General features: G+C 42.8%; 1 long non-coding RNA gene across 1 annotated transcript in view; it reads right to left on the minus strand.

The window, feature by feature from the left end:
- The window catches only part of LOC122174560 (uncharacterized), a 33349-nt gene that overhangs the window by 13419 nt on the left and 12267 nt on the right, over positions 1-7663 (minus strand). The gene's annotated exons all lie outside the window — the stretch shown is intronic.

Below are 7663 nucleotides of genomic sequence, written 5' to 3' on the forward strand. Positions count from 1 at the left end.
AGAGGTCATAGAGTGATATTTATGCTGATATAGTGTTTGAACTTCTTGCTCCTGATATTTATGCTGATATAGTGTTTGAACAACAAGTGGATGATACCCTGAGGGAGCATTATTGTCAACAATCCATTTCAATGGTGAAGTCATCTGGGACCATCTAGCCAGGAACTACCCACACTTTGTTAGAAAAGAACCTTCTTTACCAGGATGTGCACACAAGGGAGGTACATGGCAGCCAGTTGTAGCATGGGAGCCACTTGCTTCTTCCCGAGCACCCCTCTGTGACCATCACATCTATTTCTCCTTCGTCTAAGCCCCTTTAAGAAACTCTGTCTCCAGTGACAGTCTAAACTCAATCCTGTAATCCACTCTTTACCAGTTCTCCTTGGGCTGACAACAAACCTTGTCAAAGACAGAACTATAAAGTCCAACAAAACCACAAAGATTTTCAGCTCATCTTCCTTTCTTTAACTCCTCCTCTTGGGCCTTCCTTGCAGAACCAGACTTGCTGCCTAGCTCTCGCTTCCTGAGCTTCCTCATCGTACTGCCCGGTTCCCTGCTTTTGACAGTCTTAACAGCAACCCCTCCCTGCAGCTCCCTGCTGTCTTTTCTATTGGAATCACCTGATTCCTCTCAAGTGTAATTGTAATCAACACTGGCTTAGCCCCAGGCTCTCCAGCCCACAGGCAAGCCAGCCTATTCATAGAATCATAGAAGATTAGGGTTGGAAGAGACCTCAGGAGGTCATATAGTCCAACGCCCTGCTCAAAGCAGGACCAACACCAACTAAATCATCCCAGCCAGGGCTTTGTCAAGCCGGGCCTTAAAAATCTCTAAGGATGGAGATTCCACCACCTCTCTAGGTAACCCATTCCAGTGCTTCACCACCCTCTTAGTGAAATAGTGTTTCCTAATATCCAAGCTAGACCTCCCCCACTGCAACTTGAGACCATTGCTCCTTGTTCTGTCATCTGCCACCACTGAGAACAGCCGAGCTCCATCCTCTTTGGAACCCCCTTTCAGGTAGCTGAAGACTGCTATCAAATCCCCCCTCACTCTTCTCTTCTTCAGACTAAACAAGCCCAGTTCCCTCAGCCTCTCCTCGTAAGTCATGTGCCCCAAACCCCTGATCATTTTCGTTGTCCTCCGCTGGACTCTCTCCAATTTGTCCACATCCTTTCTGTAGTGGGGGGCCCAAAACTGGACGCAATACTCCAGATGTGGCCTCACTAGTGCCGAATAGAGGGGAATAATCACTTCCCTCCATCTGCTGGCAATGCTTCTACTAATGCCTTCTTGGCAACAAGGGCACACTGCTGACTCATATCCAGCTTCTCATCCACTGTAATCCCCAGGACTTTTTCTGCAGAACTTCTGCTTAGCCAGTCGGTCCCCAGCCTGTAGTGGTGCATGGGATTCTTCTATCCTAAGTGCAGAACTCTGCACTTGTCCTTGTTGAACCTCATCAGATTTCTTTTGGCTCAATCCTCCAATTTGTCTAGGTTACTCTGGACCCTATCCCTACCCTCCAGCATATCTACCACTCCCCCCAGCTTAGTGTCATCCGCGAACTTGCTGAGGGTGCAATCCATCCCATCATCCAGATCATTAATAAAGATGTTGAGCAAAACCGGCCACAGGACCAACCTCTGGGGCACTCCGCTTGATACCAGTTGCCAACTAGACATGGAGCCATTGATCACAACCCTTTGAGCCTGACAATCTAGCCAGCTTTCTATCCACCTTATAGTCCATTCATCCAATCCATACTTTTTTAACTTGCTGGCAAGAATACTGTGGGAGACCATATCAAAACCTTTGCTAAAGTCAAGATATATCACGTCCACTGCTTTCCCCATATCCACTGAGCCAATTATCTCATCATAGAAGGCAATCAGGTTGGTCAGGCATGACTTGCCCTTGGTGAATCCATGTTGACTGTTCCTGATCACCTTCCTCTCCTCCAAGTGCTTCAAAATGGTTTCCTTGAGGACCTGCTCTATGATTTTTCCGAGGACTGAGATGAGGCTGACCCGTCTGTAGTTTCCTGGGTTCTCCTTCTTCTTTCTAAATAGTCCTTAACCTGCTCTTTCACCACTGAGGGCTGCAGAAGGCCTGGCAGCCCTCAGTTTCAATTGTTATTTCAATTGTTACCCTTCCTCAAAGGGTTCTGATAGCTGGGGATAACTAATTTCTCCTTGAGCCTCCATAGGTCTCCCAGTGGCAGATTTGGCAGATTCTTAGGATGTGCTAAATAAGCCCATTTCCTGACTATACTAACAGGCCCCTTTCAGGCCAGAGTGCCAATGTTTGTAGCTGCATCCACTAAGGGCACCGCAACAGACGACTGTCTTCTGACCTTGCACGCCTCTACACCTCTGGGGTCTATGCCAGATGAAGCTGGAATAAAGCCATATATTTCTTCCTGGATACTAAGTTTGTTTTAGCAAGGGCCTGATTTCCACTGACTGCAATAGTCTTTGGATCAGGCCCTGATGTTTTTTTTAAAAAAGCATATTTAATAATGTTCAACATCTTCCCTAGTAAATCTAACTTTGTGTATTTAACAAGATACTTGCAGAAAATTAAATATCACTAGACTAATAGAATCTGTAGGTTAGATAGTTTATATATTTCATTATATCACTTTTTTAATGAACACTGACAAATTAACACACAAGGATCGCATATGCATTCTGAATGCATATTTAGCCACTTGAATGTTCAAAGCATTGTCTATACTCTCCTTTGTGTTTGTAGTGAGTGCCTCTGCATAAGAAGCAAGTGCTCTCTAGTTATCGCATACTGACATTCAGAGGCTTCTCTGATGTTTAGATAATGTCATTGTCAACCAGTGGCAGACAGCATCCTGTCCAGCCTTCCCTGTGGTAAGGAAAGATAAGCATCTTTAGCTGTCAAAAACCTTTTCTTCCCTCCTGTATGCAAAACTCACATTCCATTTGGGGTGGCTGAGAATGCGAGATATGTCCTTGGTTTAATGTGCTTTGCAGTTACTCCTCTCCAAAGTGCAGTCTAAAGCCAACTGCAGTAGCTCAGTGTATTAAGGGATTTGATCAGTGACCATGTTTTAATGGCCATCAGAATGATGGTGCAGATTTTTTTACTGTTATTATCCCCTGACACTGTGCATGCTTTGCATATGCAAGCACAAGGGGATGCACTAATGAACCCAGGGGCTTTAGAAAAGTGCAACACTGGCCAGAAACAAAGTATTTTGGATTTCATTTTGTTGTTGTTAGTCAGCTCACTTAATAGCAAAGGGAAGACGTGATAATCATGACTACCATTGTTTTAATAACTTGTTACTTTAAATTGGAGATGGTCTAAGAGTTAATGGTTTTTAGTCACTCTGAATGTTAATGCCCATGCCTGTCAGAGTTTTGTACTTCAGTGAAATCTGTCTACATACTACACACTAACTTAGGCCCCAGTTGCTGGGAAAGAGTGCAGAGAGGGTGACCAGACGTCCCAATATTATCGGGACCATCTCGATATTAGGGGCTCTGTTTTATATAGGCAACTATTAACCCACCACCCGCCTCCCCGGCCTGATTTTTCACACTTGCGTCAGTGTCTGGTCATCCAAGTGCAAAAGAGAGAATTTTCATCTGATCTGACATGTGGGAATGCATGTAGACCTGGGGACAGGACTGGAGGGGGCTGTGCATTGAAAACCCCCCTCCCATGCAGCATGGACTCCACATAAGACTTAAAACTAAGTTACTATTAACATCTGGGTACAGCATCTCTGACTCCAAGTGGTCCGCTCAAAGCAGGCAGAGCAAGAGTCCCTCGAAGCATGACTCCACTGCAGCCAAATTTCCAGGGGATTAGAAAGAGGGTTGGGAGGGCCCCAGAGACAGTGTGGAAACACAGGGCTCAATTTTGCCACCTGCCAGAGCTCTCTTGGGTATGGAGGAAGGTAGGGGCTGTCTGAGATCTTATTGCAGCTCCCTGATCCTGTGACGCCTGGCCCAAGCATTCATTAAAGCAGCCGAGAAGCCACTATAACTTTCACCAGTGGTGTAAGGTCCATAAAGGACTGGGTCCCAAGGACCTGACTCTATGCCCATTGAAGTCAGTAGCAAAAGTCTGCAGGACCTAAATGGTTAATAATCTTCTTGACCAGATGTGCTGCCAATAGTGGATTTTACTTGAATTTTCTTCTGCCACAAAATACAGCAACCAAATTGTCATGAGACTTACTAGAAACAAACCACAGCTCACCTTCTATCTCCAGCGCATTCACACACCCATTTGTTCGCTCAGTCTAACAGCAAGTCCCATTTCTTCCATTATTTTTCCACCAGCAGCAAAAATCAGTCTGCAAAAAGAATAGGTGGAAAAGCACCAGGAGATGAACGCTTCAGGAGCTAGACGTTATGAATCTAGGTACAGCGGCATTTGACTATATCTGTCCACACAAATGTAGATCTCGTTTCGGAGGAGGTTGTTGTTTTAACCATTCAGAGATAGGATTCTTAAGCTGTTTTGTCTGAACACAAGTTGGTTTCGAATGTGCTTATGCTGCAGATGGCATAAACATAAATAACAGCAGGTAAACAAAATTGCAAATATCATTGGGTGTCCAGGGACTGAGAGGTGGAGGAGCACATGGAGAGAATCAATAATCACACTTCTCTCAGCCTGTTAACAGATCAGATGGCAGGACAAGGCTCTCCAGATATAATGGAGATCTAAAAATAACTGCGTCATTATATAACTCAGCAGCAGTCTCATTCTGTTTCTAAATATAGTCTGTGCAACAAAGGCCAGTCTGGTGATGTGTTGCCGGCTGATGCCAATTAATGGGATGACTCACACTGCTCAGCTAATAAAAATGAAATGTGTGTTTTGAAGGTACAATACAGGAACGGCTATATTTATAGGAAACATCTGAAAAAGACCCAAAATGAGACTGGCTGTTATAATCAATGAGGGAGAAATTGAAATCTAATGATTTCATAATGCAGGATAACATCACATTACATTCCTCTAGTCAGAACAGTTACAGAGATGCGAAGCTGCTATTAGTGAATGTTTAATGTCCTGTTCAAAGAGTTCTGTTGGGATTTGGTTATTGTACGTTGAGCTAGAGTTGGTGTTTTATAATAAATAACAATAATTAATAATAATCAATCTTACATTTCAGAGAATATCCTGAAATGCTTAACAAATTCTGGGGTCAAAGATGGGTCGAATTCTGCTGTTAGATACATATGCAAAACTCACACTTATGTCAATGGGAGTTGCATATACACCAGATGAATGTATATAATGTTTACATACATAACTGCATAAATAGGTGTGATATTGATGAAATTGCATTTATCATTCACTATTCACTTCTCCATCTGCCCCACTAATCCATCACTGCCAACATATGAAATGGGGAAACAAGTCGATATGAATTAACACATTTTTGCATGTGCATGAACATGCCTCAAATTCCATGATGGAACATGATTGGCCTGTTTGCCCAATTCACACCTGCTCCATGTGTTCAATACTTCTGTTTCACAACCCATGAATGATTATACACTCACTCGAACTCCACTCCCAGTCTTTCCACCCAGAAATGTGCACATTCCCCAAACTCAGCTCACTCCACACCTATCCCAATTTGTTCTGTGTGTACGTGTTCATTCTGTGCACACCCATTCATTGTGTGTACGTGTGTGTGCACATACTGAAACCACTCATTCCGCATACCCATTCCCACATCCCAGGTCCATCCATTTCACAGACATCTATACCACTTCCTGATTTGCTGCCTGTATGAATTTCTGCCATAGAGTAAGGTACCATTCCAAATGAGTATGAAAAGTTGTTTACCCAAATTTCAGGGGAAATTGAAGTAATTATTGTCAGACTTTAATTCAGCTAGGATACCAGAATTAATGGCCTTTGTAAAGCTCCCTGAGATTTTCTAATGCCCACACATGTCTTGTTTTACATCTCACCTGAATTATGGCTGGGCATCATGTTGTTTTACACAGTAATATGATATTGTTTCATTCATAAAGGGTGAAGATGATTGCAGGTTAAGTAGAACAAATTGAACTTTAGTAAACCCTGTGCACTGCTCTATCCATGTGGCCTCCTGCCTAACTCCCCCTGTTCCCTATTTTTCTGGTGTCTCTCAGTAACAATGCCTCTAGGGAACCTGTGACTCCAGTTCCACAGATCATGATACATCATCCCTATTTTACAAACATTTAATATAAATCTTAAAACAAATACATGATACCCACACCCCTACTCCGTGTCCCTTCAGCCAGAGTTTGCTAGCATATAGCTAAGTTAGTATCTGGTCTTTTCAAGAGACTCAGCTGGTTACATAGTCTTTGAGTTAACTGGTCTCCTCAACAGGTGAACACACCAGGATAGTTCTATCTCTGTCTCCCTGTTACCTGTATCTGAATCTAGCAAGCTATATGTATTCCCTCTCTGTGGGATTGGCCTCCAGATGGTTCTCTTTCTCCCTGTCCTGTAATGATCTCTGTGACAGTCTGTAGCCTTATGTTCATCCTTTTTACAAGACTATGATAAATTTTGTACAAAGTATGCCTTATGAGGTATTATTTGAAAACTCATAATCTGCTAACCATTATTGTCCTGGTAAAATATGTGTGGAAACATAGCATGTACAATTATAAAATTCTACTGTATAAGCCATGTTCCAAGTTTATGGAAACAGCTTCAGACTAGTTCCCCAGAGTCAAAAGGCTAGTCAGCACCTCAGCAAGGTGTTAGCATAATCAAAGGGACTATCTCCTGTTTAAGCAGCCATTCTTTAGCAGGAAAAAGGATGTGATCAAGAAATTTACATCTTAGCAATAGAACAGCTGGAAGTTCCCATGCAACAGACTTGCGGTTGGAAAAAAAGATATAAAAATGAGGAACATAGGTCCCAAATCACCTCTCTTCCCTCATCTCTACTCACAACATCTACAATGCCTGAAAAGCAAGGAAAGGAGCATTGGACTGTGGGGAGAGGTCCTGACTGAAACACTGCTGTAAGCATGTGGTGAGAGAAAGTTTTTTTCTTTAAATTCACTTAGCTTGTTAAATTAGGTAATAATCTGTGTTTTACCTTTTGTGCCTCATTACTTGTAATCATTTAATCTATCTTTCCGTAGTTAATAAACTTGTTTTATTGTTTTATCTAAACCAGTGTGTTTGGATTGAAGCATTTGGGAAACTCCATTTGAGATAACAGGATTTGTGCATATCATTTTCGATTAATAAAATGACAGACTTTCTATGAGATTGTATTGTCCAAGAGGGTGCTGGGTAGCACAAGATGCACATTTCTGGGGATAAGTCTGGGATTGGCAATTTGCTGGTGTCACTCTCCAATATAATTCAGGAGTGGCTGGCAAAAAGCACTCTCATAACTCAGCTGGGAGTAATCTACATGCTAGAGGCTATGTGTGAGCAGGCCAGGAGTGGTTGTTCTCTCAGTGAAGCAGAATAAAAGGTATCCCTGGTTGGAGAATTGAGGGGACACAGCTGTTCAGCAGTCCAGATTGTACCCTGGGGAATGTCACAATCTCTGTAGGCGCTCTCTGTCTCTGTCTCTGTCTCTGTCTCTCTCTCTACTGGATTTTAAGTATTTCCTGTTCCTTTGGATCACTTGTCC

This window comes from Chrysemys picta, chromosome 1 (genome assembly GCF_011386835.1).
Source record: "Chrysemys picta bellii isolate R12L10 chromosome 1, ASM1138683v2, whole genome shotgun sequence".
Lineage (NCBI taxonomy): Eukaryota > Metazoa > Chordata > Testudines > Emydidae > Chrysemys > Chrysemys picta.